Source organism: Macrobrachium rosenbergii, chromosome 4 (genome assembly GCF_040412425.1).
Source record: "Macrobrachium rosenbergii isolate ZJJX-2024 chromosome 4, ASM4041242v1, whole genome shotgun sequence".
In the NCBI taxonomy this organism is placed as follows: domain Eukaryota; kingdom Metazoa; phylum Arthropoda; class Malacostraca; order Decapoda; family Palaemonidae; genus Macrobrachium; species Macrobrachium rosenbergii.
Genome location: NC_089744.1, coordinates 10,815,001 through 10,827,392, shown reverse-complemented (window position 1 = coordinate 10,827,392; position 12,392 = coordinate 10,815,001). Strand labels below are relative to the sequence as shown.

Below are 12,392 nucleotides of genomic sequence, written 5' to 3'. Positions count from 1 at the left end.
GTACTTGAGAAAAGTTAAGTATATCTTAGTTTAACCAGACCACTGAGCTGGTTAACAGCTCTCCTAGGGCTGGCCCGAAGGATTAGATTTATTTTACGTGGCTAAGAACCAACTGGTTACCTAGCAACGAGACCTACAGCTTATTGTGGAATCCGAACCACATTATGACGAGAATTGAATTTCTACCCCCAGAAATAAATTCCTCTAATTCTCGTACTTGAGAAGATATGCATCATATACAGATACGCATATTTTTTCATTTTTTTCGTTATTCTTGCGCTAAAAGAAAATAACCCAAAAACAATTGAAATCCCACTGTCGATTCCATGAGGCGTTGGGGTAATATTCCTCGAAATACCTGGAGGTCCAATTAGAAGACAGGGCCGGCAAGTGTTCCTCCAGCTCTAAGACGAATTACACGAAGGGGGTTTAATCGGAAGCTTCGGGATAATCACGTGTACAAAGGAACTGTATTCATGAACTAAATCGATGCTTTAATCATTAATTGGATACTCATTAGGGTTTCGCATTTCAACGGTAGATTCATTCACTCGTTAAAATCTTAGAATAACTTGGAGGGAATAACTTTTTAAATTTTTGTTTCGTTTTAAGTAAGGCCGCATAATTTGCTCTCTGTTCTGCCTAAGATATAAATAAGGTGAGAAATAAATTTTGTATATATCTATCACAATTTATACACAAATATTTATTGTTTTTAACAGTTCCTCGTTGGGCAGGTCGGTATAGATCTCGGCTAACACACTGCTGGGCCCGCGTTTGAATCTCCGGCCAGCCAATGAAGAATTAAAGGAATTTATTTCTGATGATAGAAACTCATTTCTCGGTATAATGTATAAGCTCAGTGATCTGGTTAAACTAAGGTATACTTATTGTTTTTAACCGCTTTTTCAGCCCTGAAAATGCATCAAGCGACGTGTAACGTCGGCTCGTCAACACAGCTGTATGCAATTAGAGGGCCTTTCCATGAATTTTATATATATATATATATATATATATATATATATATATATATATATATATATATATATATATATATATATATATATATATATATATATATATATGTATGTATGTATACATATATACATATATACCAGTCTCGCTGTTTTGTTGGTGTTCCTGTACAGAAAATTATAGGATTAAAAGTACCCAGCACACAGATATAAATACAGCTGGACTACGCGTCTGCTCACTGTACGGATACTTGATGATGTGGACTGTTTGTCCAAGAAAGCTTGTAACTTTTTCCGAATAAATACTCCATTAGATACCATCCAGTTTGAATGAGGTCCTTTTAGTAATTCTACTAATGCACAGAATAATTGCGTACGTGATAAAGTTGATATATATATTTATATGTATATATATGTGTATACACATATACAAATATATATATACATACACACATATATATATGTGTATGTATGTATATATATATGTGTGTATATGTAAGTATATATCTATAAATGTATATACACACACACACACACATATATATATATATATCTATATATATATATATATATATATTATACACATATATACATAGATACATATATACATGTATACATATATATATATATATATATATATATATATATATATATAAAAAATATAATTGAAGAAAGAGAGAGAGAAAGAGAGGCAGCTATAATTGTGAATACTTCTGATTAGGATACTCGGTTGAAAAGCAGAAGAAACTATTGGCTAGTTTTAGTTAAGTAGGGACTGTTTTAAATGGGGGGAGATGGGTTGAAGGCATTAACTTTCGAGTTTTTACCCCACGCCAGAATTTTTCGCCTCCCCAGATATTTTTATGGGTGGATGGGTTGGAGGTATTAACTTTCGGGTTTTTATGCCACGCCAGATATTTGCCACTTTCCCTAGATAATCCCCTAGATATTCTTTATCTAGGGATGGGTTGGAGGCATTAACCTCTGAGTTTATATGCCACGCCAGAGGGTGCCACCTATCCAGTTTTTTTATGGGGTGGTGGGTGGGAGGCACTAACTTCCGGGTTTTTATGCCAATGCCTTAGTGCCACTTCCCTAGGTTTTTTTTCATGGGGGTTGGATTGGAGGCACTAACTTCCGGGTTTTCATGCCACGCCAGAGGGTGCCACTTCCCAAGTTTTTTATGGGGGGGATTGTTTGGAGGCATTAACCTCTGGACTTTTATGCCACGCCGGAGGCTGCCACCTACCCAATTTGTCTTCATGGGCGTTGGGTTGGTGGCATTAAATTCCAGGTTTTTATGCCCCGCTGGAGGGTGCCACATACCCAATTTTTCTATGGGGTGATGGGTTGGAGGCATTAACTGCCGGGTTTTCATGCCACGCCAGAGGGTGCCACCTGCCCATTTTTTTTTATGGGGGGATAGGTTGAAGGCATTAACCTCCGGGTTTTTATGCCAGGCCAGAAGTTGCCACCTGCCCAGTTTTTTTGGGGGATGGGTTAGTGGCATAACTTACAGGCTATTACGCCACGCCAGAGGTTGTCACCTCCCCAGTTTTTTTGGGGGGGATGGGTTAGTGGCATTAAATTACTGGCAATTACAACACATCAGAGGTTGCCAACTCCCCAGTTTTTTGGGGGAGATGGGTTAGTGGCATTAACTTACTAGCTATTACGCTACGCCAGAGGTTGCCACCTCCTCTGTTTTTCTGGGGTGGGTGGATTCGTGGCATTGACTTACAGGCTATTACGCCATGCCAGAGGTTGCCAACTCCCTTGTTTTATTGGAGTGGGGGGGATGGGTTAGTGGCATTAACTTATGGGCTTTTATGCCACGTCAGAGGTTGCCATCTTCCCATTTTTTTTTTTTTTTTGCGGGATGGGTTGGTGGCATTAACTGAAGGGTTTTTTTGCCACGCCAGAGGTTGCCACCTCCCCAGTTTTTTTTTTTTTTTTTTTTTTTGTGGGATGGGTTAGTGGCATTAACTTAGGGGCTATTACGTCACGCCAGAAGCTGCTACCTCCCTAGGTATTAAATTTTTTTTAGCGGGGTGTGGGTTAGTGGGATTAACTTAGAAGCTTTTACGCAACGACTGAGGGTGCAACTTCCCCCGCCTTTTTTTGTAGAATCGGTAAAGAGGGCACAGGGATTATATGAGGCATATAATTTATTGAGAGTGACACGAATTTTTTTTTATTTGTACCTGTGTTTGTGTTAGAATAGTGATGAACAATTACTGGTACTGTCTTAAAGTGGGCCTCAGATATGGGAGTGTTGCGTTGCAATAGTCGTTGAACGTTTTTATGGATGGGATGATGAGAGAAGTCGGGCAAAGGGAACTATACATTGGACACCCCTCCCCCACCATTGTGAGATAAGGAAAATGTTCAAGGGAAATTGAAAAAATTTTTGCAAGATTAAGATTTAAAGGTAACTGCGGGATGGATGGTACAAGAATGGCATTGCCTGATTCATTTTGATAAAAGTAATGTATCGATAATGGTGTGATAATAAGAGAAAAAAAAAGAGGAATCACATAAAATGTTTGGTAGACAAGTGGAAGCAAAGACTTGGATTAATGAAAATGGTTGAGCTAACGCTCCTTTACGAAGGCCATGTTCGATTTCGAAAGCAAATGTCAGGAGAAAAAGTTGAATGGTCAATTATTCAATGTGGTACAGGAAGTGCTAGAAAAATGATAACTTTCAAAGACAATAGGGTAAAAAAAAAAAAAAAAAAAAAAAAGGCTTGGCTTTGGTATAAATACGGATCAGCGTGCTTCGAGGTGCTTGGTTACCATGAGAGAATGAGGGGATGCAAGGTCAGCGTGTCACTGGGATGATCCAAAAAAGGAGAGGAGAGTCGGTGCAAAGAAATCCTGGTTAGATGAGGCAGAGGAGGTACTCGAATGGAAGACATCAGTGGTTGTGGGAGGGAATTTCAATCTCAGTCCCGACTTGGTAGATTTTTGGTTGTTCTCTCTCTCTCTCTCTCTCTCTCTCTCTCTCTCTCTCTCTCTCTGAACACCCACACACTTAAGGGCGCGCGCACGCATATATGCAGAACCGCACTTACACTATTTGTGTTGGCCTTTTTATCGACGTATAGAAAACGTCATCCCTGTATCCAGCTGAAGTAATTGGATTTCGACTTTTCTAAAAGGCAGACCAATTTGTCCTTAAATAATAAAAGGACATTGTTCTGTTCTTTTTTCATTTCATAAAACAGACCGAGTTGTCCTTAAATAATAACAGGACATTGTTTTGTCCTTTTTTCATTTCATAAAAACAAAACGGTAAAGCTGCTGCTATTCAGGGTATATCGTTTATATAACTTTTTCTTAAAACAACTTACCATAGGTTATTTAGCCTCAAAATGTGATTTTTCTTCTGCGCTGTCCGCATCGTACAATTCCGTAGAAAATAGCTTGTCTGTTACTGGTTTATCATAAGCTTTAATTGGGTAAAAAATATATAAACTAATGATTTACCCCATCTTTTCTTTCTCCGTATTTAATTTTGTTTCTTTCAGGCTTTATAATTAGTCTGTGTAAAATTAGTCAGGATGTTGACCGTTTTTATCCTGCGCAGACTTAAAAAAACCAAGATGTTTAAATATGCAACAAGTAAAAATAAGGTGTTTTAAACAAACGTGACACGTAATGGTGTGCAGAGAAAGTGTCGACGGGTAACGTGTCGAAAGACAGGTGTAGACTGACAGAATGTCGAAAAGACAAAACGGTGAATAGGTAAAATGATGAAGGTCAAAGTATCGAAAAAATCGTCATAGAAAATTAACTGCCCAACTGACATAGTTCGGCAAAGAGGGAAAATGGACTTTCGATGGTGACTGTCCTGACGAAACCGTGAAGCTAGTCATGTAGTATTGAATGATTCAATATTAACAAATGCTCAACAATTGTTTTCTACCGAGTTCTGTTCTGTTTCGTTTCTATCTTCGTAATTCAAAAGTGCATCATCGATTCTGTATTTTTTCTATGTTGACCATAATCCCTTTTTAAAGTGGAAATTATTAACTCAAACATGGGAGGTAACATGGACGGTAAAATTTGTACACTTGTAAGTATTCATTATTTTTTTTTTTTTTTGCTGAACCGATCCTTTTAGGTAAACTATAATAACCAGTATAAATATACAGTATAAACTTTTTTTATTTTACTCCAAAATAATTGTAAAATGAATGCCCAAAGTTATTTTCATTTTTTATTAATCTACTCCTTTCGACATTTTGTCCATTTTTCTTGCGGTGTATCGACATTTTATCCGTCCTCACCCTGTCTTTCGACATTCTGTCCATCGACTGTTTGCCCTACAAACACAAGCAATAGTTTGATATAAACAACGAAACAGAAAGTGACAAACTAAGCCTAAGCCTACAGAAGCATTGCAACAAACTGATGCAGACTAATGCTCTGCCTTGTCTACTAACGAGTTGATAACTAATAATGGTACTAATGAACGATGTCATCAATTATGTATCAGAGTCTACCGCACCTCAAATTAACGCTTGAATGAGGAGAGAAGTTGGCGTCATTAATTACAAATACACTAGTTGGTAAGTTGAATGAAGCCAACACGAGTAATTACTTAATTTCCAAAAGAGTAAGAACGTTACTTTGTTATCCTGTAAAAGGAAGAAAACGAAAATACAATTGCGTTTTTCTCACAAGCAAGCATTCATGTTTTGTGAAAACTGCTTGCGAACTTGAATCACTGTGAGGAGAATGTCTACCCTTTCATATGGCAGAATCCGTGAAAAAAAGTTAAGTATACTTTAGTTTAACCAGACCACTGAGCTGATTAACAGCTCTCCTAGGGCTGGCCTGAAGGATTAGACTTATTTTACGTGGCTAAGAACCAATTGGTTACCTAGCAACGGGACCTACAGCTTATTGTGGAATCCGGACCACATTATACCGAGAAATGAATTTCTGTCACCAGAAATAAATTCCTCTAATTCTTCATTGGCCGGTCGGAGGATCGAACGCTGGCCTAGAAGAGTGCTAGCCGAGTACGATATCGACCCATCCAATGAGGAACTAGAATCCGTGGAGAATACATTGGCTAAATACATTAAAGGGTAGTCAGTTCCTTATAGGGCGCAGTTGGAGATGATTGGAGATTTGCGGAAGTGAAAGCACAGGAAAAACCTTAGCTGTGTGGCAGTACTTCACAGAGGGTTTTGCCTCGGGCGGTGTTGACGAAGTTTAAGAAAGTGACGAGTTCAATAGGCAGGAGTGAGTTTTCATGAGAAGAAACAGGTTTTCATAGTGAAAATGAGTTCTGACAGGGGATTTTTCCGTTGGGAGAACTTACAATTTTCTTGGGTGAAGCGAGATTTTCATAAAAGAATTATGGATTTACTAAGGTTAGTTTTTTCTCGGAGAGCTTAGGTTTTCATGGGAAAGTTCCGGATATCGTTGGAATATAAAGTTTTTTTATTATTGAGAATTAAGGTTCTGACAAGCTTATGTTTGTTTCCAAGGAAAGGAATAGAAATTTGAAGGGAAGGATTATGGATTTACTAAGGAGCCGATAAGATAAGTTTTCACAATCTGTTTTCCTGAAAAATGCTCGTGTTTTCAGATGAGTAATTATTATCTTCTTATGATAACAGGGGTGTGATAGAGAGTATGTGGACCTTTGGTAATCATGGAGGAATAGTCTTTTGACAGAAAGGCTAATGAAGTCGTTTATCCAAAATATAAAACCCCTGAAATGAAATTTATTTTATCTTTGCAACAGATCCCCTGTAAAAGCATCGGAGACCCCAGCATGGTCAAGTAGACAAATCGTGGTTTTTCATGTCTACATATGATGTCAGTACGCTTCAGCTTCAGCTTCTATACAGGTTTATTCAAACCACTTTCGTCCGATTTGAGAAAGATTTTTGTTTTGAATAGGTTTGAACAGAGTTTGATTTGAATAGGTTGACAATTCAGTTTTCAAGTCACTACCTATACTACGATTTAATTTTGCTTTGGTTTTGCACACTACACCATAAAAGTGCCCAGCAAAGCCTATTTAACAAAAATGAAAAAAAACTGTATTTAACAAAAATAGTAACAAAACTCTCATATGGGTCTGACCTTCACCGATGTTAGTGTGGACAAATGTAAGTTTGAAATTAGAAAAGCAGAAGCTATAAAAGTTTGACCCAAGACCAGTAAACGTTCTTTTTCTAAAAATCTTCCAATTGAACGACCCTTCCTCATTTCAGCGAAACGACTAACTAAAATTGATGTCAATATGACGTCACTGATGCTGTCGAAACTCATGCCGGGATGATATCTAACAGATATTGATTTTGACTAATTTTGTCCTCACCTTGTATCTGGCCTCTCCGGGAGATTTCCCTCGATTCATTTTAACTCCCCTAAATGAAAAATATTAGGGAATTCACTATTAGTGTTCCCATGACGTCACTAACCACGGTAACATCAAGAGCGAGTCGAGTCGGCGATGTAAAAGCTGTCCTCGGACTGGACGACGATAAGTAGGACGCGTCGCGTAAATATCGACCTTAGGCTATAAATTTTGACACGCAAAAATTATGGACACACATGGCTTTTCATTATACAGAGATTGTTGATACAGCAAATATCCATATATGTGTCTACTTTCATATCAGACTAATATAGAAAGTCATTTCTAACTCAGCAACCTTACGTATTGTAGAAGGCCAAGTAAGAAATACTGAGAAAGAAAAAGAAAAGAAGAAAAAATGGCGATTATATAACCTTTCTGAAAAGAAATCCTTCATTTTCTATGAGATCTTCTGTCAAAAGTGACAGCCGTGTCTCATAAAAGGAAGCATCCTTCAAAACATCCTACAAGATCCTTGAAGGTAGGAAGAACGACTTCCTTTTTTTGTTTTTCTATACTGAGGCTTCCACAAAATTATATAAGCTGTTCACTCACAGGGCTCGTTTTTCATATATGTTTTACTGTGCTCCATTTAGGTTTTTTTTTTTAATCACATTGGGCAGTCTATTTGTTTTGCTATTTGTCCAGATGACCTGCGGTTTTCTTTTATATACAGCAGTTACTCATTCCAAGGACACCGGTTTCCTAGTCATCGCTCGAAAATTGGTCCCAAAACAGAATTACTCATAATTTATTGATTTATCTGTACTTCGACCATAGATACCATCATGGAACAACAAAAGCTCCAAAGTGACACTTACGTGAAGGCAGTAGCCTCATCCAACGGGCCCCCACCCCCACCCCGCGCCACCCACCGCGACACACTGGCGAAAAAGGCGAAAAAATATTCACACTGGTTTAACGCTACCCACGCCGCCCCCTACCCAGCCCAAAATAAAATAAAATACCACGGATGACTGTCTTTGTTTTTAGTATTCCACACGTGCCTTTCGAAATCCCTTTCCATCTCTCTAGAAATATCTCGAAAGTGATTTCTTTCGAACTTACAATAGCAATTTTTCGTAAGATTCCAAAACTTGGCGTGGAATGATCAGAACATCTTTGTGAAGATTAAAATGCTCTCTGATAATTATTACACTCAGGGTTTTTTCATCAGTAAATCGCTATATATATATTCTAAGGCTATTCCTTAAAAGAGAAAAACCAGAACGAAGTCATACATTCTTTTTCACTGAACGGAGGCCAGAAAACAAACTATTATTATTATTATTATTATTATTATTATTATTATTATTATTATTATTATTATTATTATTATAAGTTAAGCTGTAACGCCAGTTGGATCATAAGAATGTCATAAGCCCAAAAGGCTCCTGTACAGAAAATAAATCAGCTCAGCCATGGAATTGACACGCGGGAAAAAAGAAAAAAAAAATGTAACAAAATCAACAGGGAAAAGAAGCTGAGATGATGGAAAAAAATGTGGTGGTACTCGTAGACAGGTTCATAGTTGCCTCGCACACCTGTAACAATAAATGATAATGTATCATGTTAGCAATAAATGTATAATAATAATAAGTAGCCTACATCTTAGTACATTTGCTTTCAGTAAACTGTTAGAAATAAGTTCTTGCCGATTTAGTCTTTTGTCGATAGATAAGAAGTAAAACGTCAGCCGGGTAAAGGGGAAAAGTTTGATTTGCGGGCAGACGTTGAAACGAATCGGGAAAGAAACCTGGATGTTAAGAGGGGAAAGAAATATTGTCTCATTTGTTCGTGTGTGACAGGAGCGTGTAAAAGATGCCCAAATTGGATCTCTTCCTCCGAATGATACCGCTCACGGGACAAAGTCTCTTTTTGGACTTCCATCAGAAATAAAGCCACAGACGAGAATCTGTAAGACAATAAAATTCATAATATAGAAATTGGATTCTTTACAATGTTAACAGCCACTTGAGAGGCACTCAGAGACGAGTCTGCGATTCAGTAAGTCATTGATTTGCCATATGAATCATATTGGTTGCATAAATCTTATTGAACAAAATCGTTTGAATAGATTTTCCAAGAGAATTGGGTACAGTTCCCCGGAACACAAACAGTAATCCAAAAGTCAATAAAGATCAATTTTCAATAAAGTTTAGCAAAAGACCAGCACACTATAGGATATATATTGTATATGTATGTATATATATATATATATATATATATATATATATATATATATATATATATATATATATATATATATATATATATTTTATACATATATATTCTACATTGTGCTGGCCTTTTGCTAAACTTTTATTGAAAATTAGATCTTTATTGACTTTGATTACTGTTTCCGTTCCGGGGAACCGTACCCAATTCTCTTGAAAATCTGTTCAAACGATTTTGTTCAATAAGATTTATGCAACCAATACGATTTATATGGCAAATCAACGACTTACTGAATCGTAGACTCATCTCTGAGTGCCTCTCAAGCGGCTTTTAACATTGTAAAGAATCCAGTTCCTATATTATGAATTTTATTGTCGTACAGATTCCTCGTCTGTGGCTTTATTTCTGATGTAAGTCCAAAAAGAGGCTTTTTCTCGTGAGCGGTACCATTCGGAGGAAGGGGTCCAATTAGGGCATCTTTTACACGCTCCTGTCACATACGAGCAAATGAGACAATATTTCTTTCCTTCTCAACAGCCATGTTACATTATATATATATATATATATATATATATATATATATATATATATATATATATATATATATATATATATATATATATACACACACACAGTATATATGCATGTGTATATTTTTGTATGTGTGTATGTGTATATTTATTTCTTAATATACTACTTCTACTTAGATTTTCATTAGATTATTCAGATCTGCATTCAGACGGTATGTATATTACTTCTAATGACAATATTATTTATCATTCTCGTTATCATTATTAGTGTCATTACCCATGCATCCACTAACACCCTAAGCTACCAAACAGAACAGTTAAAAAACAACAGAGCACAACAAAGATCCCTTGCGAACGATGTTCTCTTCAACTTCGAGAGTAAAAGTTACTTTCATCTCTCTCGAAACTGCTGTCAGGAGGGAAGGACCAGAATTAAAGTTACAGGCTTTATTTGTCCAGAGATCAAGAAATTCCAAGGAGTGCTTCTACGATGTTCGAACCTTACGGCCCTCATATTAAACAAAAATGTTACATTTGATTCCATTTTGGGCCAGATTTCATCGGATGAAGGGAATGAGCCCATTACGATCTCACGACGACGCGATTTTACGAAGACCGTGAACATATTTCACTCTGCAGGGTATCAAACCCTTTCCCCGTTCGTAGCATCGAGTAATCTCTCTCCGTTCTGAATCTGTGCTCGAAGCAATGAATATTCTCACCATGTCCTGAATGATTGAATAATCTCTGTATGCTCTGAACGTGGGTCCAAAGCTTCTTTGAAACCGGGCAAAGACCCATTTGAATGATTGGTGCTGAAATGAATCTTCCTGGCAGAGAATTGATCAATTGTATAGGAACTTTTAAGACAATGAAAATTTCATTTTCCAAAATAGAGCGTCTAAATTCACTTGAATATAGATGATGCGAAAAGCATGTGGCACATTGCGTTTCAACAGAGTTTCACTTCATGATTGCTATTGTTACTGAGAGGAAATCCAGCACAATGACTAATAAGGGGCGCATAATAAAGTTTCTGAACTCACACAAGTCTGTTGAAAAGTACCACATCCTTGAGTATTGATCATCTGTTGAAACTTCTGTATATTTAATCATTTTATGTTAAACTCCTTTTTTTTCCCGGGCCATCTCAAGTCAGTTGTCTTGTTCAACATGCGAATGCGGGAATTTTCTAATAATAATAATAATAATAATAATAATAATAATAATAATAATAATAATAATAATAATAATAATAATAATAATAATAATCACATATTCGTCAGTGGACTTACACTGTTAGTATGTTTATTCATAATTATAAAGAGTAAAATCTTGGAGATATGTACTACAAACGTCGCTTGTTGCAAAATACTGCATTTCCCCTTACATTGCACTTCGAATTCAGGCAAAGCTATTGCAAGAGAATGCCAATGAATATGCAGTTTGAAAACAAGTGCCATGTTTTGGATGGACCGAGGCGAGAGAGAGAGAGAGAGAGAGAGAGAGAGAGAGAGAGAGAGAGAGAGAGAGAGAAAGGCAGGCATTCAGAATTTAGAAAGCCTTGTGTAGGGAGAGGCGAAGAATGAATGTATGATGTTTGCGAGATTTGTGGCCTTCGGAAAAAAAGACCTCGCTAAAGTGAAGTGTCTGGAAAAGAATGGCACTGAAGAGGGCAAGAGGAAGGCAGGACTGGTGGGAGGTCGTTTGCTTTGCGTTTGTGCCTAAATCAGAGCTTAGTTTATGGGGGATCCCAGGTCAGGATAAATGGAGAGGGTCGAAGTCAGTGAGGGCATACGTCTGTAAACCATCTGCCAAAACTAAATAAGAAATGAGCTGTTCCGAATAGAAACAGATGGAAGATGCTAATTAAAAACAGCTACCCAGGCGTAGGATTAAGCTGGAATGGTGATCTTAATTAGCAAATCAGACAACATGTAATTAGGAGAAAAGTGGCACGAATGCTTATTTCTTTTCTATTTTCTCTTTTATTTTGGTGTTTTCTTAATTTTGTAAGAGCTGGTAATCAAGAAAGAGACAGTGCAAGATTTAATGCATCCTAACGTTCGAACACTCACGGGTTGTAGAAAATGCACACAGTGACTTACAAGAAAGTTGTATAATGATAAATTTTACGCAGTAATTAACATTACTGCAACAAAACTGAGAAACGTCGTAAGAAACAGAATTGGAAGAGGGTTATCTATAAAAAAAAAGGGAAATAACATACGTCGTTAATTTAACACACAACCCCATCATAATTTATGACTGCGAAAAATTTTCACTTGGCGTGCTAATAGGAGGCTATTTGACTAACATTTCT

At 37.0% G+C, this 12,392-nt stretch overlaps 1 long non-coding RNA gene across 1 annotated transcript in view; it reads left to right on the top strand.

Moving 5' to 3' along the window:
* The window catches only part of LOC136830528 (uncharacterized), a 657,803-nt gene that overhangs the window by 307,294 nt on the left and 338,117 nt on the right, over positions 1-12,392 (top strand). The gene's annotated exons all lie outside the window — the stretch shown is intronic.